Below are 27,390 nucleotides of genomic sequence, written 5' to 3'. Positions count from 1 at the left end.
GTTTCTTTCCTGGATGTTCAAACCTGGTAGTACAGCCACTAGAGATGTGAGGATCTAAGACAGTTGCCTCCCAGCAAATTTGTGGATTTTTTAATGTGGACTTTTAGAATTAAGCTATCCTGATTTAAAAATGTTTTTGAAAAATGTTTATGGGTTTAAAGAAAATGGGAGCCGTGTTTGTTGTACTATATTTTTCCATGTATTACTGTTAAACTCAGTGTTGGAAATATGCAAATATAGAAGCTCTCTTAGACCTAGACTGCGTAAGATACCATCTATGTAAATAAGTGGCTTTATGATTACAGATCTTAGATGGACTGACAGCTCATAAGCAAAAAGACTAATGATAGGATGTTTGAATATTATAAAATATGTTGATGAATATGCATACCAGTTCCAAAACCAATTCATTGCAGACATGTTTGTGCCTCTTCTGAATTTGAGTTTTTCACGTACTTAAATGATTGTTTTCCTGTCTAGGAAGTAGATTTTAAAATTACCCATATATGCATTTATAGAAACTGTTTTATAAATTAATATACTTGAATATGTATGCCAGAAATGTACTGTGTACTTTTCACTTCACTGAAAAGTACTTCAGTGAAGTCTTAGGATGCATCTGTTCAACCCTACCTATGAAAAGAAAAACAATTTCAAAGAAAAATTACCTTGGAGGTATTAAATTACACAAACAAATAGATCAATTAAAATGGTAAATAATAGCATACCAAAAATACTTTCCAAGAAACCGATACTTATATTCTGGGAGAAAAAAAAAATCAACAACAGAAAAATCAAGGTTGCTGGTAAATTTTTCTTTGAATCTGAGATAACATTTCTGTAACTTTCAACCTATTTGAGCAACAATATGCTACACTGATACTCAAATTCTATTACAGTAGTAACGGGCAGTACTTCTCATGAGATACTCTTATGCAGAGTAAGAATGTATTTTGGAGATGCAGAAGCTGAGGTCATCTGAATAACCTAAGATGTAAGCTCTATCAGTTACAAATATCCAGAGTAGCTTTCCACATTGAAAATTTTGTAAGATCAGATGTGTATAGAATCGAATAATATCCCTGAAGTCATCAGATATCTCCTGTAAAGAAGTTTCTTCTAACATTGAAATTATTAAATTATCTTAAAACTGATGGCTAAAACTTTACAGTATCAGTAATTTAAATAAAATTACCATGAGTATAAATTGTTCTTCATAATCTATCGTTAAACAGGGAGAGCTATTGGAGTGAAAAGTTTAAAATAAAGAGAATGGATAGAATAACATCTAATCTAAATATGTTGAATAAGACAGGATGCAATGAATAATTTTGGCTGATTGTTTGGAAGAGTTCAGAGAGGGATGATAATAGAACTTAACCACAACACTGGAGGAAATATTTGCATTACCTTCATCTTGTGAGTGAAAAAAGTACAGTCATATTCTGTTAATTTTAAATGATATGCTGGTTTATGTGAACAAGCATGAAAAATAGCCTCATAATTCAACAATTTTTTCCTTGTACATTTGTTTTTTAATTTTTGTCATTCTTTTCTAGGAGATATAAAATGTGCTGAAGGGGTTGGGGAAGAAGAATGAAAAAAGAAAATTACAGTATAACAACCAGAACTGTGTATTTGAACAGTTCTTTATGGAAGGCACATATATTCCACACAGATCAGTGAGTGAAGTGTTATAGCAAGAAAATCAGATTATTTTTCTGGTTTCCTAGATTTTTTTTATGTAGATCCAATAACATTCTATTAAAAAGTTTATTCCCTCAGAGAGCTTTGCTTAGTATTTTGAGGAAAAGCACAGAGGCTTGATTATGTAGTTTAAAGGAGAGTTAATTTGAAATTGAGAGTTAATCTGAAATTGATATATGGTCAAATATTCCTAGAATGTGTATATGCTCTGTATATTTTATATAAAATAACATTGTATAATTTTATAAACATTAAGAAAAATGACCTATGAACTGGGTGAAAAACAGGAAAGGAGAAGAAAAAGAAAACCCTAGAGAAAGGTGAAAATACAAAACCCTCTATCCAGTTTGATAATAAAGCTTTTTTTCTTTCCTAGACTAGAAATTCTTGAAGAGGACCTCATGAAAATATTTTTAAAGAGTGTGATGTCAAAGGCAGGGGCGAGGGGTAGGGGTGGGGTAGAGACGAAATCTGAGAGACGGGAAAGGCAAATGATAAATCCAGGTGTAGAAACTGGTCCAAAGTGAACAAATATTGTCAGTCAAGTGTCACAAGCATATATTTTCACATATCAGTATGATGAATCTTATGTGCACTCCACTATTAACTAACACTATCAAAACATCTCCAGCAGTTTTGATATCCTCTCAATACATGTGACAAAGATGCCTGAAATATCTATCCAGTGTAAAAGCAGGTAGGCATATTATCAAAATGACTATCTTTATTCACTATCTAGTAAGTTTTATTTTGAAAAAATATGTTCAGTTTCCAATGTGTCAGAAATTATCATATGATTACTTCTATATATAGGTTGATCAGTGTTTACAGAGCCATTATGCTGTCTACTCTTTTATATGGATCCAAATCATAGGTCATCTGCCACCACCACCTGCGACTCTTAGAACACTTCCATCAACGCTGCCTCCGTACAATCCTAAACATCCACTGGTCAGATTATGTGACTAACATGTCTGTTCTACAACAAGCAGCAGTCACAAGTATTGAGGCCATGTTGCTGAGAACACAACTGCAATGGGCAGGGCACGTCTCCAGACTGAAGGACCACCACCTCCCTAAGATCTTGCTTTATGGTGAACTTGCCACCGGCTGCCGCAAGAGAGGAGCCCCGAAGAGAAGATACAAGGACTCCCTGAAACAACATCTCAGCCTTGGCCGTATTGACCAACATAACTGGTCTACTCTGGCCTCCAATTGGGAGGTCTGGAGACACACCATCTATAACGCTGCTGATGCTTTTGAGAAAGCACTCAGGATCACCCTTGAGGAGAAAAGACAATGCAGAAAGAAGCGTATCTTGCAGAATATACCTCCTAAAGAGTCCTTCTGCTGTGCCTTCTGCAGTCGGACGTGTCTATCTCGTATTGGCCTTTTTAGCCACCAGCACACTTGTAACAAACGTGGGTAGAGCCCTCCCCAAATCTTCGTTCGTGAAGCCCAGCCATGATGATAAATCTGAGCTGATTTTCCACCTCTTTCTTTTGATTTAATGATCTGTATGTTATTGTCTTAAGGATCAAGGAAATGTTTTACTAACTTCAGGAAAATATTTTATACAGGGGTTAATCAGCCTTGTTTTAGCATTGTACTCCCACTAGGGATCAGAGTTTGCATCTGCATGAAAGATGTAACTTCTCTTCCTCTTTGTCAGCACTCCAACTCCTAGTAATTTCACCAAATAATTTATAAATTAAGAATCACTGTAAAGACTATATTTAAAAATTAATTATCATATACATCTTTTGTATGCATCAAAATCTTCAAAGGTAAGTTGGATATATTAATTTTTTTGAAGATGTTTTAAAAATAACGCATTTCTAGATTAAAATTGATATTCGATTTGTAGTCTATATTTGAAGAAATTAATTTATTTTTAACAATTTTTGTCTAATTTATGGATTAGAATACAGATATTATTTAATAGAAATAAATGTTCTGTATCAACCCTAAGCAGAATTACATTATCTTATGCAATCAACTAGCGCCACCTTTTTTTTTTTTTTGTGCAGAAAGTTTTCTTGTAACTCTCTATTGATAGTCTTCCTTTTACTACTGACATGCTGATGCATGACAGCTGTGTGAAGAGTTCTCTTTTGTAATCTTAGTAACCTACCTGTACTTACTAGAGCTTTATGGACTACTACATCATACAAAAGGTTCACCCCAATTCCGTCAGAATTTTCATACTTCTGGGAAAACTAGAGAATATTTTAAAAGCTGTAAAGTAGAAAATCATTCACATTGAGATGCTGAGTTCTGCTATGTTTTTATACAGTGACTACCTCACTGTCAGTAAGTAATTTTCCATCTACAGGTAGAATGATAACTTCTGTTAAGCCGTTCTTATAAGAAATACAATGAATACAGGTAGTATACCTGGCTGTTTAGTGTGGGCTTGGAGACAGGTAACTTCAACCTTAGTGATTTTAAAAGATACTCTTTGTTAAACATTGATGCTTTATTTCTCTGAAAAAACAAAAATACCATAGTGGTAGTTTTCTTTATCTTTCCTGCTTTGAAAGTCCATAAATTTAAACAAAAACTATCTGAGAATTATTTTTAATATTATTGTTGGTACAAATCTAAGTCTTATTATAAATTGTGGTTTATTTCCAGTTGTGTTATAAGTCACTCTTCCAGATCAAAGTCATTGTATGCCAAAAGTACACTTTCAGCTGTAAATTGAATTCTAATTTGTTCCTGTTGCCTGATCTAACTATTGATGTCAATGAGACTGGGATGGATCTCAGTGTTGTATAACCAGATGAATATTTATCCAACTAGTCAGACAAGTTATACAAGTCCACTGAGTCAGATACTACTTGGTATAGCCAGCTAGCTTTGTTAGCCCATGAGCAGCAGGGAAGAGAATGTAAACACAGAGATACTTGCATATACACAACTGCCACTTTGTTGTAACTGCTGTGCTTAACTACAGATTTCCACAGGTTATGTAGTTCCTTGCTGTGTCACAAGTAAATCTGTCACTGCTAATTTTCGTATAGAAATTTGCTTTGTTGATAGCAAAAGCTAGCAAAATCTCTTCAGAAGTTCATCGTATTAATTACATGGGTCTTTTTTTTTTCACTTCTGAATGTTATGTTACCAGAATTACAGATTCTGTTACATCTAGAAAATCCATTTACATCCATCTTCTGTCATATTATCTATCCATCGCCTATCTATAAAGGTGGGTTTTCCCTTTTCTGCACCACTTAAATGCTTTAAAAATACTTTAACCAGCTCCCATTGCTGTTTGTTGGTTTTTTTTTAACTTCGAACTGCACTGCTTTTTTTCCTTCTGATGGTTTTGAAAGTTTGAAATGGTACGTTTCTGTTCCATAACAGTAATGATATTTTCTAAATGAGCTACTGAAGCAGTATACAGAGGAGTGGTGCTGTGCCCCTGACCTTTCAGATGAATTTGAGGAGTCTAATCTCTGCCAGGTGCTGCAAAGACTGAGTATAGATAGTACTTATCAATGAGGTAATAGGTTATGCGGGTGGAGGGACTGAAGCAATGAAGTGAAATGATCAGAAATTTAGCAGACAGAAAAGACTGTGGGAGGCAAATAGCTTAGTAGGATATTTGAGTCAATCAAAATTTCTAATGCCCTAATTTTGAAGTACTTCATTTCATAATGGGATGGCATGACCTGATACAGAGATCTGTAATCAGTAGATTTAAGTGTAAATGCTTTATCATGTTTCTTTTCATTTCAAGGCAGTGTTACATGCTGGTTTCCAATGCATTGTTCTTTCCTATTTCACCATGGATTGTTGAGATATAAATCATTTTTTTATTGCTGCGCCCACAGGCTATTTGTTCTTTCATCATGTTGTTATTAAACTTCAGTCTTGTTTCTTGTATGTTAGTTGTCACCAGATCATATATTTATTTGAAGGAAACATATAAAATGGGCTAAATAGTGATTCTTCAGAAAACTGATAATATTTTGTACTTTGAGGGGGGTGAGATGGGTGGGTATAAGGCTTATTCCCAAGTAAATTGTGATTTGAAAGAGAGTTAACAAAAACATCTTAGATTAAGAGTAGATAATTTATACTCCACTGGCCAGCTCAAAGCCTACATTTTTATGAGCTGTAGTCTATCTTATATGGGTAATACTGCTGGAGAATACTAAAGTGTAGGCTAATGTAAGTGTTTGCAAAGTCTCCGTTTTTAACAAGATTAATTTAACATTGAAAAGTGACTGTCAAACAAAAATGCATGACCTCAGTGAATTCCGATGAGGGACAATGAAAGACTAGTCTACAATTTTAGTGATAAACATTGTGTTTATCATTTTGTATCTCAAATAGAGGTGGTGGGAAAACCCATTATAATATATTTATGTATAATTACTTAAAAAATTTGAAAATATGTAGAGAACTTTATGTCTGTGTGCCCATATAGAGATATTGGTGCCTGATTCCATCTAGATCACATTTGACCTATATTTTTATTCTGGGCCACAGTGGTTGATAAGTTAGCAGTTTGATCTGCTGGATCCGAAGGTCTCTGATCTCCTATTTTCTCTCTCAAGTTCCTCAAGCCCAGATATTTATTATTAGGCACTCTCTTAGCTGTGCTTAAAGGTCCTCTGACCTCCTCCAGTCTTCTAAAGCTGACTTGTCTTATGACTCCCAGACTTCATTTACTCATTCAGAGACTTCAGTGGAGAAGTTAAGACCTTCCCTCTGACTCCTGACAAAAAAACCCAAACAAAAAAACCCACAAAAAACCCCCCCAAAAAACCACCCCAAAACAAAAACAATGACAACCAAAACAAAAAACCAAACAAGCAAAAACCTCAAAAAATAACCCCAACCTTATTTGCATTCCTAACTTGACAGTTGGAATTGTCTGTATTACAAGTTGGACATCACATTCTTGGACTGTTTCCTTTTACAGCTTCTTTTGACGGGGAGTGGAGGAGTAGCTGAAGTCTCTAGAAGTAAATGTCTTGACCCCTGTCTGTAACCTTTCTTTTCCTTTCCTTGTCTTTGTCCTTGGAAATGAGTATTCTGTGTGTACATATGTGTCTGTAGGTGATCTGTCCAAACCTCTACAGTTAACACAACTTGAACTTGTCAACCATATGGTGGCACTGAGTAAGTGTTAATTTAAAATACTTCTGTTACACCTGACTGATGTTATCTACAAGCATGGAAAACAGAGGATAAGGTTTCTCATTGCAGGCAACCAACATACAGTATGTCTTGTTCCTGCCTCTGTCCGGCCTCACTTTTCCTCTTACTGGTCTCATTACTTCTGTTTAGCTGGTACAATCAGAAAAATACTTACTTTGATTAAATCTGTTCAAAAATGTCAAAACTGACATTAAGTTCAACAACTGGAATTTAATGGCAGTAAGCCTTAGATTGGCACAACTGTAACATCAAGTCTTGCCCTGGCAAACCTTGTTTTGTTCAATATCTTCATTAGTGACCTGGACAAGGGGACCAAGTGCACCCTCAGTATGTTTGCAGATGACACTATCACCTTTCATAACTACCTGAAAGGAGACTGTAGGGAGGGGGAGGTCAGTCTCTTCTCCCAGGTAACGAGTGATAGGACAAGAGGAAATGACCTCAAGTTGTGCCAGGGGAGGTTTAGATTGGATATTAGAAAAAATTTCTTTATGGGAAGGATTGTCAAGCACTGGAACAGGCTGCCCAGGGAAATGGTTTAGTCTCCACCCTTGGAGGTATTTAAAAGATGTGTTGAAGTGGCACTGACACTTTAGTGGTGGACTTAGCAGTGTTAGCATAACAATTGGACTTGGTGATCCTAAAGACCTTTTCCAACATAAATGATTCTATGATTCTATGATGTCTTATAGGAGAAAAAAAAAAAAGATAAATATAACTGAAGTGTTTGATCCAAGAACAAATCTACAGCTGAAACAGGAGAAGACAAATAGGCAAATCTTAATTGCTGAAACTTTATCAGCAGTTGATGAGCCTGAAAACTTATAGCAGTTTATTTTGTATTAGCTCCTATATTGTACAAACTTACCTAGAACACAGACTGCTTTTATTACTTCATCTTAATTTGTACTATGGATAGTGCACAGCTAAGAGCTAAGAGCTAAGGTTGCAGTTTGTCTCATACTTTTAGAATTATAATCTCAAGTGACAAGGCAGGGGAAAGGTGAAGAAATAGATATGAATTCTATTGCAAGTAGAAAAAGAACTCCAAACTCTGCTTTATTTGTGTAGTTCAAATTAGGATTGAAGCACACGATGGGTTAATTAAAAAGTGGTAATTAACTGGCATTCAATGAACTATGCATTCAGGATTAGTAATGCAACAAAAAAATTATTTTATTAGACACTGAAAACTGTTACAACAATGACTTTCTTGACATTATTATAGAACTAATCCCAAAAAAGCTTTACCTTCCTCTCCCAGTCATTCAGGGTTCCAGGCTCCTCTTACTTTTTTCAGGGAAGAATAGTGACCCCCATATGCCTCTACACTTGTGCCCCTGTATTCTTTGCAGCCCAGCTTCTGCCCCCACTGCTTCCCAGACCCTGCTAACAAACACAGACCATGGTGAGAAAGTCCCCCCAGCCCCAGGCACTCTAGAGTAGGGGTCCTGCATGCTGGCCCATGCTGCCAGCACCCAGCCAGACACAACACCCTTGGGGAGGCTCCTTTTTACCCCTTATGGGGTTGCAGTGCTATGAGGAAACAGCCAGCAGTGCCCAATCAGCTGCAGTCACTGCCACTTCAGTGTCTCTCCCCACAGCTACAGATTTTCATGCCTCATTTATACTTCTCTTTATGCTGATTTCTTTTCTCCAAAGCCTCTTGGCAATTCCCTGGTTGCTCTGAAGTTTAGCTGACAACCCTCTTCTTCTCAGACATGATTGGTTTGCTGATGATCACCTCTCAAAAAGTTTTGAGTTATGCATCATGTGTATGTTTACTCTCCTATCTCAAGAGCAGTTGTCATCCAGGCCATTTTGCCAAGGATGTAATATGTGGAATCCCCTATTGATCCCCATTTTATGGATGGAAGAATCAAAGCAAGAAGGTTTTCTGGGGACACATGATGCCAGCAAGTGAGGGGAGATTCCAGACTTCTAGTCTAGCAATGAGTGTGGCAGCTGAAACAGAGATTTTCAGGGCCAAGGGGGTTTTGAAGAGTGGAAAGGGAATGTAATTGTCTTATTAAACAGACAGGAATGTTGGACAGGATAGGGAAAGTGATGAAGCCAAGCAAAAAACAGTGGAAGAGAGATAACCCTTTGGTGTTTCCCACAGGATGCTGTAGTGATGAATCCCTCAGCTTGGCAACTGCTGGACAGTCTGAGGGAAAATATTTGGCTTCTGTCTTGGTGACACCAATGTGAGGAGACAGTTTCAACCTCTGCTTTCTCTTATTGCAAGGCTTCCAAGCAAGATCTCTGATAAGACTTATGGAGTTCACAGCTGTGCCATACTGCTGGGATCTCACTGACTCCAGTGGGAATGAGCTATCTGAATAATTTTAGGAAACTTGGTTCTGGGAGACTGCCTGCTATACATCATGGTTTAGAATCACTGTCTAGATCTGTTTAGAAGGCCCCTATGCAACATGAAAGGACTTTTTTTATCATTGATATAGAACTTAATGTTTGGGCTTTCTTAAAAATGTATCAGGGCTTAAGTGTTTGACAGATCTGAACCATTTTATAAGTTTACTGCATGCCTATAATTTACAGACACTTTTTGATTATTAAAATCCTATGAGTTTTCTTCCCTTTTACATCAAAAATACAGTACTATTCTATTCCTTCTCTTTACTACAAAGTTTTTCTGTGTTTCCTCATCAGGGGAGCTCAGTTCAGCCTCAAATATTTTTGTTTTTCTTTCCTTTCTTTTCTTTTTTTTTTATTTTTTTAATGAAGTTAGTCTATTAGGAAAGAAGCAAAAACAAACCCAAATAAACAGGTGGAGCAGATAATTTTTTTAGGTTGCCCCATTAGTAGCCTTTTTGTCATGAAAGTCACACAAAGGCTGTGACTAATTTAGATTTCATCATCTCTTTTTTCTTTGTCTGCTAGGAATACTATTATAGGAACTTATCAGTGCATAGTGTGCTACCATAATTGGTTCACCTGTTCAGCTGGAGTTGGACTAAACTCTTCATTTACTCTGTTGAAATGCAAACTGTACAAGACTAGGAAATGTTATGTTTAGAAGAATTGCTTTTGCCTCTGGAATCAGAAAGTTTTACCATACTCAGCAAATTCAATCTAATTGTTAAAGATTAGAAGAATTACCTTCAGTTGTAGGGACTACTATACTTGAAAAACTTTTTTTTTTTCTTAAAGAAATTGTCTTCCATTAGAGCTGTATGTTGCCTGGAGACATTAATAGAATGACAGGTGTGTTTGCTTTTTGGGTATAAGCAGCTATGCGAGGTGGCACTGATCCTACAATGGAATGCATAAATGCATATGATTTGGCAATGTTCAAAGGAAGAAATATTTCTGTACATAATGCCACCCAAAAAACATTTTGTATGGATAACTTTAGTTCTATCTAGAGCAGAATTTTATAATCTTTTAAAAAAAATCTGAATCAGAATTCTAGTTTTATTCTCATGGTATCCTCATAACCATAAATCCAATTTTAGGACTTCTTCAGTCGATCTCAAGCCCTTACCTTGAGATGTTAGAACTTTGAGTTTCTAATGAGAGTTGGAAGTAGATGAGATTAATTTTTTTAATGTTTGCATAAAGATTAGAGTTCATTAGTTACATGCATTGAGTGTGTAAAGGATTATACCAAAGCAGACTTGTTTTGACAAACTCCATGGATCATTTCCTTCTCAACAGCCAAACAACACTTTTCCAACAGCAGGCTAGCTCTTAGGTTGTGCATTTACATTTAGTAGTCTTGTTTATTATCCACTTCTACCCAAGAGGTATGGGTAGAGTACCCCAAAGGATTGAGGTATGGGCAGATGGAGGATACAGTGAGAGTATCACTGCCTTGTGATGGGGTCAAATCCCACTCATGGGGAAGTTTCTTGCTGTGATGTGCTTTGAGTCAGTGATGAGATGGTCACCCATGATGGTGATTATCTGAAGGAGGGCCTGGGCAGTGGTGGAACAGAGGCCGTCTTCCACAGGTTGTGGGTGGCTCTAATTTGGGTAAGATAGCAGGGTTGACATTCACAGAATCACAGAAGCACAAAAGCTGGGAGAGACCCTTGGAGATCTCCAGTCTAAGATCTGCTCAGAGCAGCTCCAGTCAGGCTAGGTTGCTCAGGGCCTTGTACAATCATATTTGGATACCCTCAAGAACATAGACTCTGCAGCATTCCTGGGCACCTGTTCCATATCTGAGCACTCTGCTGGTGACAACCTTTTCCTTTTTTCTACCTGGGATTTCTCTATCTGTCAAAGTGGACCCAGTGGCACTTGACCTTCCACCACAGAGCACCTCTGAGAAAAGTCAGGATCCATCTACGTTACAGTCTCCCAGTAGGCAGCTGTAGTCACCAATGAGGCCCACCCCAACCTTCTCTTCTTAATGATGACCAAAAAATCACAACACATAAAATGCTTTGGGTTGGAAGGAATCTTAAAAAGATCATCAAGTTTCAATTCCCCTGCCATGGGCAAGGAAAGATATCTTTCACTAGACCAGGTTTCTCAAAGCCCCATCCAGCCTGGCCTTGAACACTTCTAGGGATGGGTAGTCTATAACTTCTCTGTGCAACCTGGTCCAGTGTTTCACCCTACTCATGATAAGGCAACTCTCCTGTGTCATGTGCCCTGACCCCTCACCCTCCCAAAGACCCTGGGCTGGGCACACACCTCACCTATCTGTGTCCTTCCTGGAATGGGGAGACCAGGAAAGTGCAGAAGCGTGAAGATTCAGGACGCAAAATACCAAATAACAGAAGGAAAGAATTTTTAATGTTGTTTTTTTCTCTTGTTTATTCTGTTTAAAATTGTTTATTACCCAACCTCATAAAGAATTGCTAATGAAGGAACTAGGAGGGACCCTGGTGCTGAAGGCCAGCCCTTCTTCCTGGTAGAACTGTAGTTCCCTGTTTCTCCAGAGAAACAACTCTCTCTGACTTTCTTGCTTCATCTCTTGCTGTTTTTCATGCACTGCTGTGGAGTGTCTGGCTGGATCTTCAGCCACCCATTGGGAAATCACCTTGTTCTTGGACTAAAAAATCCCAGGGACCTTGATGGTCTTCACTGTCTGGGCCTGGCCATCCAGCCTGTTTTTTGTCCACCAAATGGTGCACCCATTCAAGCCATGAGCAGCCAGTTTCTTCGGAAGAATACTGCGGGAAACATTGTCAAAGGCTTTACTAAAGTCCAGGTAAACAACATGCATGGTTTCTCCCTCATCCATTAAGTGGGTCACCTTGTCATGTTGGCTGGGCCTGATCTCATGGTTGTCCTGTATGTGCCACGGTATGGCACTCAGGATGGTCTGCTCCATGACATTCCCTGGCACAGAGGTCATGCTGACAGACCTGTGGTTCTTGAATCCTTCTTCTGGCCCTTCTTGTGGATGAATGTCACAGTTGCTAACTTCCAGTCAACTGGGACCCACCCAGTTAGCCAGAACACCATATAAATGACTGAATGGTGATGCATTTGGCCTAAATACGGCTGTTTTGGGAGCCAGGGGCCTGTGACCTGAAAGATGCTCTACTGTGGAAGAAGGAGGAGGGTTGGGGGGAGAAGGTGCTGAGGGCCCATTTCCTAGGGATCACTCCTTTCTGTCTTTCTACTGCCCCTCAGTCACAGGGACTGCTCTCCACCTCCAGCTTTTTCCTCATCTCATGCCTGGGCTACCCTGAACAAGACAGTCACAACAGTGTTCCAGGAGGGTCAGAGGTCCTCAGTGAATCCACACCAACCTGGCTCTCTGCAAGTGACACAGCCCCTTGTGCTTAGCAGTGTCTGAGAAGAGACTTTTAAAAGTAGGTAGTGGTACAAAGTAATCCTTGAAAAAGAGGTGTGAGGGTTGGGGTTTTTTGCTTTAAAATGGGTCAGATTAATGAGTTAAATGAGAACTCAGCAGAATTTCAGTTGTAAAATAAGAGAGAATGAAAAGTTTATTCTGATACTGTGCAAACCTCAGCCTATAAGTTAATATCATGGAACTGGGTTTCAAACATCTCTCACTTAGCAGTTATTTTGCATATGGATTTTGCAAATGAATCTAGGAAACAAGGAACTTAAGGATGCCCTTAAGCATTCCCATAGTCATTACTTGTAACTACAGAAATCATGAGATAGTTATGTTTGTCCTCTGAAAAGTATGAGGGTTATGCATCATATGCATTAGATAAATTTAGTTTGAGGTTGCTGACAAACAAGATGTAAGGATGAAAGTCAGAGTGCTTGAAAACATAGTTTTGCATTAATGGTATAAATACATGTTTAAATTAAAACATTCCAACTAGCATGTCAGTCTATCTAATTAATCTTTGCAACTTCTGCCAGGGCTTGTATGCTTTGGAGTATTCTACTTATGTGCAACTATCTTGTCAATAAAATTGGTTAGTAGAGCCATCAATTGCAGTAAGTTTCAGCTATTTCTTTTCTGTAGTTCAAGATCATATCAATTTCTCAAGATGTTTCTATTTTTGTTTCTGTTCATGAATACTAAGGACAGCAGTGGTAATATGGGTGAAGATCTGAATTTATTCTTCAGTTCTGAAACTTTTTGAATAATGATTCTGGATCTAGAAACCTTTCTCGTATCCATAATCTTCTGAAACATAGAAGTCTTCATACATTTTATACCAGGAGGTGTAGTAAATATGGGAGATGCTTTCAAAATATATTATATTTTGCTTGCTATGGCATTTATGTAATGAAAAAAAGAGTATTCAGAATTGGGAATTGCCCTCTCCTTTCCCTTTAAGGAAAGATTTCAGGGAAGTATCTTGTATCCCCATAATACTCACCTTTAAAGAAATTCAGCACCTGTACCAATCTTTTATTTCTATCAAAATAATAACTTAATGACTTCCTTGTGTTTGTATGTAATTGAAAGTAATTTAAATTATTAGTAGTGGCTTTATTTAGCCATTGTAAGTCATAGGAAGAAATTAGTCAACAACTCACTTTAACTGATTCTACTGTTATCACACTCATTTAATTGTATTTGCTGGATCTAAGCCTAGGTTTAACCCAAGTTAACAATAAAACAAATTAGTCCCTTGGCTATATTTAATATATTACTACATTAAAGTAAGTACACCTGAAAAACAGAAATAATCCACTTGCCCAGAGATATTTAAAGACAAGAAATTAATACTGAAAGACTGTCTAAAAAATTTGCTGTGTTCCTAAATTTGTCTCTCCTCCCAAGATGATCCATTGAACTGAGAGGACAGTTTGTCAACACAGTAATTAAGTAAAGAAAATAGAGCAGTAGACAAGCACAAATTGTAGTGTAAAGGTACTTCAAAGGCATTTATGAGGTGCATTTAAATGATTAGCAGCATAACACAGTAAATGCTCAGTTGTAGTGAACTGATGGGTGAGAGACTGTGGAGACTTGCAGAGAGTTTCCACAGGTAGATCAAGTAATTCCAGCTTCTGTGGCACACAATGTTAGTCCCATAGTTACACACCAAAGTACAGCTTAGCTTTTTGTCAGTATTTTATGGAAGTGTCAAAAAGGCAATGCAGGGAGACACCTAAACTCTCACCACACTTTTTTTATTCTACAAGAGAATTTTTTGGCAATCATTCAGTGCAGAAATTATTGGCTGCCATACTAATTCTGTGGGTGTGATGGCACGCAGTTTACAGAGTATGCATGAGGAAACCTTTACATTTAGTCTAGTTGTGAGAAGAGATCTAGTTCTGCCTTTTGAATATTGTGCAGATGTACCTAGACAGAATCAAGGATGTATATCTATTTTTTTCATACAATATAATATTTCTCATTTCATAACCCTATAAACCTACTGTTAATTAATTGAAAAAAAATTAGTGTAGTCTAATTGCCTGTGTTAGGATTTGGGTTCATATGCATGTGTTGACTGCTTTGTGCTCATCTGAAAACACAATGCAGCTCTAATCCAGTGCTATAGTTTTGAACAGTGCCTACCCTCATAAGGTTCCATTTCACTATGTTTTCTTGGATACTTCTTTCATGGTAAGATATGCAGGCATCCCCAGAAATACCAAGGCACTGGAAAGAATTCAAAAAAAGTTTATTTAGAAGACCAGAACACCAAACCTAACAGCATGGTTTGCCCACTGGGCCTCAGGGAGGGAAAGGCGAGTTCCTGCCTGTCAGGTCTCCTTCTATCCTCTCTGTTTCTCCCTCACCTTCCCAAGGCCTCTGTGTATGTCTGTTAGGGCTGTCTCCTCTCACATATCAGAGAGGCTGAGAACTTCTCTTGCTATGCGGAGGAGAGGAGTGGAAGGGAAGAAAGCATTGAAACCGCCTTTGAGAGTTACCATTTAGGCAGAAAGCCTTCCTAGCAAAAACCGAATCCTTGAGTTTCTGTTAAAAATTCTTGTGAGGTTGTATCCATCCCTACACTTCTGCAAAAGACAAAATCTCTTAATAGCTGACTGTGCTGAGTTCTTTGTACTGGTCTGGTTAACTGCCTCTGAAATTTAAAATAAAGAGAGAAATAACAGTTGACTTTATAAATCTTCATCTCTAGTTATGATCTGTGTTGCTTATGGTTTTCTGGTTTTGATATTTTGTACAACTTTTAATAATAGAAGGAATTCCCAGCTAAAGCATTTAGAAATAATAATGAAACTTCGAACTCATGCCACTAACTGAAAGGTAAAAAGAACATTGTAAGGATGTTATCTCATACTTCAAACATTCCTAAGAAACTCAGAGATAAGGCTACCCTGAAAAATTTGTAATAACCAGAGGAAAAAAAGAAGAAAATCAACTCAGAAGATAGCCTTAACTGCTTTAAGACAACCTTATCTCTTTTCCTCAGTGGCTAAACCAAGAAGAAAGAGAAAGAAGCATAAATTAGAAAAAATTGTATTTGAACACTGGGCAAAACCCAATGTCTGTGTTCAAATTATAAACATAGAAGGGTTTCATTTTAACTGTATTCATGTGTCTATGACTTATTATGAACAAAAATAAGAAAGGAAGGTCAGAAAGGGTCTGAGAAGGTATGAGTTCTTTGAACAATGAGTATTGAGACAATTGCACAAACAGCAAATCTCTCCAAAACATGTTCTGCTGAAGCATCTTCACAGAATTACAGAATCATTAGGGTTGGAAGGGACCTCTGGAGATCATCTAGTCCAACACTCCTGCAAGGCAGGGTCACTTGGAGCAGATTACACAGCAACACATTTAGGTGGGTTTTGAATATCTCTGGAGAAGGAGACTCCATGACCTTCCTTGGCAGCCTGTTCCAGTGCTCTGCCACCCTCAATGTAATGAAGGTTTTCCTCATATTGAGCTGGAATTTCTTGTGGTTTAGTTTATGACCAGTGCTCTGTCATGGTCTGGGTTGGGAATGGGACGACAACAGCACAAAGGATTCAGACAAGGTAGAAGGTCTGGAGCTATCGCACTTTATTGAGTGAAAATGCTGGCTTAAAGAGGGTTCGGGGTGGAAAGCACTGAAATGGTAGGTGGAGCATGGGATTGACAGGAAGTTGAACAAATCAGGGAAAACAGGAGGGAACACTTCAGGAACAAGGACCAATTGTGCAGGACTCCACACTGCAGCTGAATCCTACCAATCAGAATGAGGGTACAGCAACAAGGGAGCAAACAAATCTGGACATGTCCAACTACAAGTAAAACTGGGGTACATAATTAGAAAAACATGCATTAACAATTCCTATGTACTATAGTAACCAAGTTCTTTTCTGTTACGCATACTAAATGCTGCTGGTATTCTTTAGTGTCCTCCCTAATGATTCCCATAGAGTTCGCACCATCTCTGAAACCATTTCCAGTCATCTTCCTTGTGCTCCACAGTGCTCCTTCTCCTGTTGGTGGGCACCACCAAAAAGTCTGACACCATTGCCCTGGCACCCACCTCTGAGATATTTATATGTATTGATGAGATCCCCTGTCAGTCTTCTCTTCTCTAGACTAAGCAGGTCCAGCTCTCATAGTTTCTACTCATAAGAGAGATGCTCCAGATCCCTAATCATCATTCTGGCCCTGCCCTGTACCCTCTCCAGTAGCTCCTTGTCTTTCTTGTATTGAGGAGCCCAGAACTGGACACAGTACTAGTAATGTGGCCTCACTAAGGCCAACTAAAGAGGAAGGATCACCTCCCTCAACCTGCTGACCACACTTTCTGATGCAGCCAAACTGGAGCATTCTCATTGTCCTTGGAACAAGGTTTAAATCTGGGTCTGCTCCAAATTGAAGAGAGTTGCAGAGAATTGACAGAAAGTTGCAAATGGAGGTTCTCAAACAGTATTGTAAATAGGAGCTAGTAAAGTCCATGACTTCAGCATTAATTTGGTTGCAGAATTCAGTTGAAATACTATAATTAAAATAATGTGAATATATGTGAAATTGCAACAACTAAAGCAAAATTTTTGTTTTTATCAGCTGTACTAATACTTTCGTATTCTTTCAGTACACAAAAGAATGTGAAAAAAAAAGTTGTATCAAAGGTTGACTTCAGAAGGATAAAATATTCTCCTTCAGGATTCAGGTTGAGATTTCCAGTAGGAGTATATCTTCTGCCGGATTTTGAAAGCCGGCTTCACACTTTAGAAATAAACTGGGGAAAAAACATTAAAGCACCAACATGCGATAAATATCAGCACCTGGTCATGAGACCAAAAAGCAATAACGAACCTGATAACCGACGGAATAAAAAGACAGCAAAAGCTCTTTGTCTTTCAATGTCTTCCAGCTTCAAATTTCAATAAAAGTGGAAATAATTCAAAGTCACTACAAGTGACTTAGTGAGCCACTACTCACTAATATGCCTTTTTTGGTATAGGTTTTAATGACCTCTCATCTCAGCTTTTTGTTGGAGACATATGGACCTTCCTGATTTTTTTTTTTCACAGACCTTGATTTCATTTGTTTCAGGGGTGGTGCAATTATGGATCTTTCTGGAACATTCTTTAAGCTTACAGAAATATATTTAATTAATGAGTACTGTAATCAGGGGTGACAGTATGAGTCATAATGTGCACGTCAATAGGGGCAGTTCCTTTTCTATGAAATAACTTTTATTTCATAACTCACAATGGTATAACCCTCCTGACACTGGGCCTTGTGCTCAAAGTTGGGACTTCTGATTTAGCTTAATTTTCTCAGTTTGGCTTTTCCAGCCTCTACTGCAAATTACGTATAGAATAGAAAGATGAGCATTATACTCATGCAAACTTCAGGTGCTCAAAGCTTATAAGCCAGCTTCACTTAAAGGTCATGAAACTGATCTCACTAAAATTCAAAAAGTTGACATGATCTACAATTAAAAAAGTCAAAGACAAAAAACTTCCCAATTTCTGGGTTGTTTGCTTTTTCTCAAACCAATTTAAAAGGTTACAGCTCTCTCACCTTTTGTACTTGAACAGGTGGTTAATTTTAACTCAGCAGTTGCTTGAATGGACCCAACACTCACTTCTATGGTGAAAGCCTCCCTGGCCTATCCTAGAAGATCAGGTTAGGAAGAAGGGCCATTATTTAGATGCTCTTCCCCAAGTGTATAAAATTCCTTATGTCAGGTGTTCTGTCATGTCAATTCTGTAGTTCTTTATATCTGTTATATCTTTATATCTATTTCCAAAGCCTAGCCAAAATACAGAACACTTCCAAGATCCTTTATGCTTCTGTCCAATTTTTGTTTATTCAGGTGTATCTTATGCTGAAAAAAAGACTGAGCAAGTTGCCAAAGATATCTGACCAGAAAAAAAAGAAAATCATGAATGGAGTACCAAAAGTTGAAATCTTCACTGTGATATTGTGTGACTGTTGTAAGTAAATCTCCTTTCTCTTCCCCCACCTTGTGATAGCCGCCCTTCCCCATTTCCAGTTTACAGTGCAGCTTGATAAGCAGACCTGAGATCATCACGTCTCTATAAAATTTCTTGTGAGTATCTACCTCCTTTTGATTTCACTGCTCTTAAAAAAAAAACATAACATGAATTGGCTGAAATCTTGAAAGATGGCAACTTAACGGAGAGTCTCTTGTGGCTGTGCTCTCTGCTATGGTTTCAGAGTAAAGTAGCTGGAAATCCACCACAACCCTTCAGCAGCTCTTCTGTAATGCATAAGAACGGTAAAGGGTAATTAATCAATGAGTGTTGTCAGAAGAACTATGGCTTAAAAGATTTCTGCTCAGTTGCTACTATATATCTAGAGTTTATAGAAATATGATATGCTTTTTTAATATATTTCTACTGAAGATTTTAATCAAGAAAGATTATTGGAAATTTTCAAGGAAAAGTATGATAAAATAGAAATGCCATCTCATTAGTTTTAGGTAAACTGACTAGAATGTTCCCCAAACCCCAGTAAAGCAAAGTTCAGTTTCAATAATTTCTATGTTATGGAAAGGCAGTTTTGGAAGTCAAATATGTTTGAAAATGAGCTTTGTCTAATTTGTAGTCAAAAACCGTAAAGTAGTCCAATGATATTGTGATATTGTATAAAACACATAAAAACTATATGTAAATATAAGTAAAAAAGCACTTTGGAGTTGAGTACTTGTGTGATCTACACTCAGTTGTCATAATCTCTTGTTATAGGTTTTGTAATAGATGCCTGTCACAGTGACTCTAATTTGCCTCATACTTCAAATATTTCATTGTAAGGGTACAAAATTACCACTGGGCATAATAAATAATACTGAAAATACTGTGAATATATTTTAAATGCAAATTCAAATACTCATTTACTGTGATATGTATTCTATTTTTCTTATTCCATGCAAGGTTTTAAATGTAAAAATTGGTGGTATTATGCTATGATGTATAAATATTCTGATCAGTCACTATAAATTATAATCCTTTAGAAATTATTCATTATAAAACTCCCATGGTAAAAAATTACTCAAAATGTTACCAGCTGTTCCATTTTGAAAACACTTCAGGTATTCAGACTTCCAATTCAGCCTATGGTATTTCATCTGCTCAGGATTTTTTGAAAAATCTTCCCATTTTGCATCCTTCAAAAAGGTAAAATATACTGAGTTAAAGTGAGAAAGCACAGTCAAAATAGGAGCAATATTTGTGTAAAAGTTGTAATGATTTTAAGAGTTTTTAATTGCTTTTAGAGCTATCATCTAGCTCAATAAGGGAGCTTCTTCTAGTTATTTTGATAGAAGGAGCTACAAAGCAACTACTGAACAAAGAAAGAAGTGTTACCTTTCAAATTATTACCTAGAGAGACAGGATAACAGCAAGAAAACATTTGGTAAGAGAAACTGATGAAACACAACATGCTTTTTTTCCCTCCCTAACTTCAGTGATAAAGAGCTTTCTGAAATCAGACTAGCAAATGAAATACATTTAAATGCATTATTTGCTTCTAACAGTTTTTCCAGCTCAATTCACATACCGTATGATAAGTCACTCTCATGATTTACTTGAGGCAATTTGCAATTATTAGAATCAAAATGTAATACAATAGTTTTTGAGCTTACTCATTGTCTGTAGTGCTGTCAGAAAAATTGCTAATTTGAGAGGCCATACTCTCTTCTACCAATCCGGACTCTTCATTGAATTCAAAATGTGGGATTTTTCTTTGAAGTTTCTAGGTAGTATGTAAATGTTACTAAAGATTTTCTCAAGCATTTTTTTAAATAAAACTTTGTGACTCTCATTGGGGTTATCCTCACAGAGACATAGAGGGGTACTTAAATCATTTTAAATTTTAATGATTAGAAAGTCTTATGAGGCGACTGAATGAGGTGAATTTGGATAGAAAATCTTAGTGTATGAAGCTTAACAAGAAAAAAAAGTGGGGAAAAGGAGAGATTAAGATTTACTTTCATTTTGTTTTTGCAGGGGAGAAGGGATAAAAGAGGTGACTTTTAAAGCATTTCCATCAGTATTAATCAATATGTATTAACTGTTATTTGTAAAATGGAGAAACATATTAAGCAGAAAATATCTAAAATATACTCACCCCCCCCCCAAGAAAAATTAGGTATTGTTTTTCAACTGACACTGGTTGTACCCATCATGAAAAGTTCTTTTTTATTAGTATTAAGGAAAACCTGTTCAAAGGCCCAGATAGAAGAGGTGCTGTTAGGTAACAAAGAAATCAATGGATCAATATGATAAATATAAAACCTTGATTTGGGTATTTCTGTTTTCTTTTTTTTTTTTCATTTTTTTGCCATCTAGTAGGAGCCCTGAGAACTATTAGGTAAAAAAAGGCAAACAAACAAAAAATAAAAGTTGGAAGTTAGAATGGGTGATTGGACTTCTAAGGAACATTTCAGTAGCTGTCAGCTTTTATACCTCTAAACAGGAATTCAACATAAAGAACTATGTAAAATGAGCAGCTGTTTTGTGTAGATACAGTCAGTCATAAGTGACAATAAACTCTTATTCGTTGACTCTACTACTAGCTACATTAACAGCTATTTAGATTAAAGATTTTGTTTACAACTGCATACTGCTGAAGAAGCAATATGAATGGATGATTTTAGAAATTGGGGTGGTGGGGAGAAGTAAAAAAAAACAAAAACAAAAGCATGGAGTTGTACGTTTATTTGTTTTGAAGGAACATGCCTTTCCACAGAAGCTGTTAAGTGAGTTTGCCATTATAGTATGGAAATAAATCGATGAAAAATCTCATGAGCAATCCTATCAAGAAATTTTTGACCAGACAAATGGAAAAGTTGCTCCTTCAAGTCTGAAGTTAAAGAGTGTGTGACTTTTTTTTGTAATGTTGACCACTGGACAGTAAATCTTGAGAGCTTTTCTTCAAAAGAGAAAATTTTTTCTACTTTCCTGATTTTGCTTTTGTATCTAGTGTTACAACTCTTTGGTAAAGTGATTTAAAAAAAACACTTCGAGGTTATTATGGAATCCTTATTTATCCTCTTTGTCTCCTAAATAAAGTATGTTTCTGATACATTTTTCTGCTATTTATCATAGTCTTATACAAAACAGGAAAAAGCCTAATATTAATCTAAAAGCAGCAGTACACAATTCAACTTATGTGATGACCTCTATTAAAAATATCTCTTCAGGATAAAATAGTATTTCTCAATTTGGTTGGACTGTATTCTCTTAAGTGGTCACTTACAATCTAAATAATTCTGTGAAACTGTGATTCGTGCTTTCTGGACTCAGTTTTCAAGATTATTTTTGCTTTTGTTTTGTTCTCCACTTCCACTGTCCTACTCCCAAACTATGTCTGACTAAGATGGTCAAAATTTGTTCCTTCGTTTTTGGAAAAAAATGGAAAAAAATGTGAGTTTATATAAACCTGGCAAATGATATAACTCAAAATTATACTCCTAACTATGGTTGTAAATTTGATTTTAGGATTTTTCACAATTATTGCTGACTGAGGAGAAATATGATTAAACCATCACTATGCAGAATATGTTTTAACTGTATTTGCCCTCAAGAACTATTGAACCACAGTTGCATACTAATTGCTTATTTTGCAAAATGTGCTACAAAACACTAATGAATATGCTTTGAGATATTTACATGAATAACTAAAGCTAAACTCATCCTATTAATTAGCAAAGTCAATTTCATGATGTATGTTCCAGCATCTCTTACTCTTTGTGTTTGTCAGTCAGTTTGCAAGTATCAGTCATTTTTTTTACTGCACAGCTAAGATTTAGTTGAAATCTTTTGTCTTTTCATAAGCAATGAGGAACTGAATTTGGTTTCTGGACCTGAAATACAAAATAATGAATATGTATGAAATATTACATTTATTAACTGTTATGGCTTATGACAGTGGAAGGAATGTCAACATCGCCAGTTTAATTATTCAGATTTTGACTTTGACTATATTTCTATGTCTTCAAGTTAAGATGCTTGAAATGTTCCAAAGCATTAGAAACCCTAAAGAGAAAAGGTGTTTTCCCTTTGTAGGATCCCCTAGTAGCATTCATTGCATATGATACATTTCATGCATAATTTCTTAAAATAAATCTGTGCATACCTTCATCAATAACATATGCAAAACATTCTCAGGGAATATTATTCAATGAAGTACTATGCCTAAAGCTGTTTGTGTTATTTATTTTTTCCTTATTATGGAATTCAAAGGAAAAGTAGTAGATGTAGTAGAAAAGGGTAGAAAAATTAGCCAATTGAATATTTGTTATCTTTTTTTTGGCATCTGTCTGTCTCTCACAAGGGATCCCCAATGTACAGTCAAGCTTATAAATAGCTTCGTAGGCTATGGTACATTAGACTGGAAAACTTTTTTGCTATTTTTTCTCTTAATGCAAGATAAAAAGCAATTAAGTTGAGCTGAATTCAAATAGGATTCCGCTTGGAGTTATCATCAGAAAAATCAATGTTTCATTTGATGAAGTGGTTAGCCAGCCTAGCAACCTGAAAATATCATGAAAGTCCATGTTTCATTTTTAATTCCTATTCTTTGGTTGCCATCAAATACACTATTCTTGTCATTTTCATTTTGGATAGAAACAGTAATCACAAAAGCTCTATGAGGCCTTTCAGGTGGCTAAACAACAGGATATAGATCAGAGCAAAGCACTGACTCCTCTGTCAGAGGGTACTCTCTTGACTCACTTCAAACTTTTTAGTAATTCTAAAAGTGAAGCTGCAACATCCTGTTGTTACTATGACATTCACTTTATAATCTGCTCTCAGTTGAAGGAAAAATATCCTGTGTGTAAGGCAAGTAATTCTCTAACTAGGAAATCTGGAAAAAGAAAACATAAAGTAATCTGTATGTTTTCCCTGTGCAAAGCCCTTCACTGTGAAGTCACAGGTTGTAGCATGTCTATTTTTTCCTACCCCTTTGTATTAAAAATCATAAACTGAAAATTCATTATCTACAAACTCTTCTTCTGAGTTAAATATGGCTGCAATATTAGAGCATAAATGTTATCTTTCCTCTGAGGAAAAAAACAGTAGTTTTCAGTCAGTGTTGCATATACTGTTGTAACGGTCTATCTGTTATGTGATGAACTAGGATAAGGCAGTCATATTAATTTGACATAGATCATCAAACTTTTCAAATATTAGAACTTATTCCCAGTTGTAGTGGGTTAAATAATATATAAAATGAACCAGAACATAAGAGAAGTCATACAATGCCTTTAATTTCCCCTTCCCTCTAGGTTTCAAACTCCTCTTTAATTAGAATTTTCTATCTACTACTAGTAGATTGAAATAATAAACTATATGTTACTATAATGATCAAAATGCCTATCACCACTTTCCAGTTTTACTGAATTACTTCTGCCTGGTGTATTTGCATTTATTAGGCACCACAGTCGAAGCTGGGAGAGCTCCTCCATAATGTGCGTTCTCAGAGATGTTAGCAGAACTGAAGAGTGTGTGGGAAGAGAGCAGTGTTTAATGATGCAGTCCCACAGTCCTTTTCACTTTGTAGGAGGTGCTTATGGAAGTAGCCAAACCAAGTCTCTGCAGCTACACATGATTTTTTATCCCTTTTGCATAATTTTTGACAGATAGCAAAAACGTGTCACCGCTGTTTGCAGGGGGTGCATAACATTTAGTGGATATAGAGCCTAAGGTAGCAAGAGCTGCTGCTCTGCTTTATTTCCATTGCAAATTTCACGTAACTGTGTGGAAATGTCACATTACACACTGTCTCTTTCAAGTGCCTTCTGTTCTATAATATAAGTTATCTCTTTGTTTACATTTTAGAAAGCTTGGTGTTTAGAAACTGAGGATCAGCTACTCATTTTGTGATAAATTATCAAGGCTTCTGGAGTTAGGGCAGCTTAGTCCGGCTGAGATCTGCCCTGAAGAACATAGAAAAGGAATCTGATATATAAGCTTTGTAAGAAGACTGCTATTTGACCTTTATCATAGCAAAACATTAGTAATTCACATTATGGTTGTCTGTGACTCTTCCAATCAGAAGGCATTTGATATTTCAGAGACAATTAGGGTCCAATGTAAGGCAAAAAGTTGCATAACAAAAGTACTAAAAGATATTTTCTCTGAGCAGCGGTATTCTGATTTCTAACCTCACAAAAATGGAAGATAATTGCATGGAGGCATTTGGTACTGTATGTTTCTTATCTTTGTCGATATTTTTCCCCTTAAAAAAGAAAAAAGATAAGAAAAAAGGTGATGATAGAAATACCTCATAGAAGGTTCTGAGATTTCTTTTGGGAAATCAAATTTTACAATGTGTATTGTGTGGTTTTGCAGGGATACGGAGGAACTGGTTATATTATCTAAAAATGGAGGCTGAGAACAAGGGTGACAGGAGATGGAGAGAAAAAAAAAAGAGAAGGGAATTTGTTTTCCTTCCCAGGGAGAGAAGATTAAAACTGCTGTCTAAGGTATGTTCTTGAAATTCTAGTTCTCTCTGATTTTGTGATAATAGCCAGTTAGAAGGGAAAATGCTTAAGTGAGAAACTTCACTCTCTACTGAGGATTTGGGCAGTTGAATAGTCATTTCCACTATTCACATTTGAGTTTAAATACAAGCGATGGTATTTAATATGTCCTTCTGAAAACCTTAGGGCATTTTGTCTTGGGAAAAACAAGTGAACTAATCAAGTTCACAAACTAAACAAGTCTTGTTTTAGTCTGTTTGGGAGCTCACTGTTTTCTCTGCTATTCCTGTCTGTAGGACTGTAAAACTCAGTTGTAGACATGTAAAGCTCAATTCTAATCTCAGACATGCAGGTATGCCAAAATGCAAGCAGCTGGTTGAAAAATCCTGCTTGGTCCATGCAGTTATTCATTTTGGTGCTCATGTATGTGTGATTAGAATAGAGCTCTCAAAGTGTCAAATCTGCAGCATCTGCAAAAACAAATTCCGAGACTAGGAGAAACATATGCATTACATTTCAGCGATACTACCTGAAATATTATTCATATTCTATGTCACAGATTTTTACGTAAATTCAAGTAGTAAGTTACATAAATTAACATTCATATTTATAGGCTGTGGATTTCAATTTGCTGAATCAAACTAATAGAATATATATCTCATTGGTTTGCAAGAATTTATGCAAGATTAGGCCTTAAACATCAAAATTCTGCGAGTTTATGCTTATTCTTCTTGCAGCAACTACAATACATACATTGCTAGTTAGGGAAATCTTAATTTCATTTAATTAGGTCAGTTATCCTGATGCCTAATCTATTACAAAACACACAATTTTCACTGTGTGTGGGGAACAATTAGTAGGAAATATTTAAAGACTCAAATAACTTCATTATAAAGCTTGCTAGCTAGGGCTGAGTAGTGTTTAAATTATTGATACCTCATTTAAATTACTTAGCCCTCTAGAAAAATACACTCTTATTTGCTAATTCATTGAATATTCCTTGTGAGCTATAGCCTTGCCGATGTACATTCTTTATTCATTAATAAAACAACAACCATTTGGGTTGCTTCCTTTGTTGGAAAAAATAGAGACCACAGAAAATCAAGAGAGAGCACATAAAAAGAACTATCTTTAAAAAACAGTGCTACCAAATTAAAGACTAACTAATCACGTATTTGTGGGTGTCTAAATAATTGACAAACTAATAGCTGCTTTGTCATGTGCCCTGGTGCTAATCAGTAAATGTTCTCTCCATTTTATAAGTTTGTGCAAACTGTGATGACTTTTGATTGTTTTGCTCATCTAATTACTTTGATAAAATAAGGAATAGGGTAATAAGAATACAAACATATTTTTATAGAAAAAGACTGCAGCTCACCTGTCTGTACCTTTACCATTTCAGAAATGCATTGAAACTGCAAAACAGGAACATTAAAAACTCATTCACTGGAAGCCCCTTATTTGAAAAAAAAGCTGAGCTGCTTGCTCAATGTGTATCAAAATCCTGTAAGAACTGAGTACTGGATGAAAGAGATGGGGCTGTACTCCCTCTATCTGTCCTCAGTCTATTTGCCTAAATCTGAGCACTTATTTGCTGTCCCTAATTTAATCATACTTATTAATTGATGCAGCGAGAAATATTTTGATGATATCTGTACTGAATCTTTCAAATAAAAAAATCATTGGCTCTTCCTTTTTTCCCCTTTTTTTCCTTTTTTTATTATTATATTGAGGAAGACTAGTCTCATAATAAGAACTTCACTTAATTGCCTCAAGTAAGGTAACATGAATTTTGATCTTTGAATCAACCTGATGTTGATGTTTTTAGTATATCTATCTATTGGGTTTGCATGGCAAGGTTTTGGTAGTGGTGGAGCTACAGGGGTGGCTTCTGTGAGAAGCTGTTAGAAGCTTCCCCTATGTCTGGCAGAGATAATGCCAGCTGACTCCAGGATGGACTAGCTGCTGACCAAGGCTGAGCCAGTCAGGAATGATAGTAACACCGCTGTAATAACACATATAAGAAGGAAAAAAATTTATTGCACAGATGTAATTGCAGCCAGAGAAGAGTAAGGATATGTGACAGGAACAACTCTGCAGAACCAAGATCATTGGAGAAGGAGGGGAAGGAGGTGCTCCAGGCGCCGCAGTTGAGGTCTCTTGCAGCCCATGGAGAAGACCATGGTGAGGCACATTGTCCCCCTGCAGC

General features: G+C 36.5%; 1 long non-coding RNA gene across 1 annotated transcript; it reads right to left on the bottom strand.

The window, feature by feature from the left end:
- Nucleotides 1-16,268: 16,268 nt before the first annotated feature.
- Nucleotides 16,269-26,594, bottom strand: LOC113999868. Its single transcript, XR_003545019.2, has 3 exons — nt 26,560-26,594; nt 19,757-19,859; nt 16,269-18,953 (listed from the first exon to the last, which is right to left on the bottom strand). It is a non-coding gene; the product is annotated as an uncharacterized LOC113999868 (long non-coding RNA).
- Nucleotides 26,595-27,390: the final 796 nt, after the last annotated feature.

Source organism: Pipra filicauda, unplaced genomic scaffold (genome assembly GCF_003945595.2).
Source record: "Pipra filicauda isolate LSUMZ 115617 unplaced genomic scaffold, ASM394559v2 scaffold130_size2058158_pilon, whole genome shotgun sequence".
Lineage (NCBI taxonomy): Eukaryota > Metazoa > Chordata > Aves > Passeriformes > Pipridae > Pipra > Pipra filicauda.
This window is presented reverse-complemented; position numbering and strand designations above follow the sequence as displayed.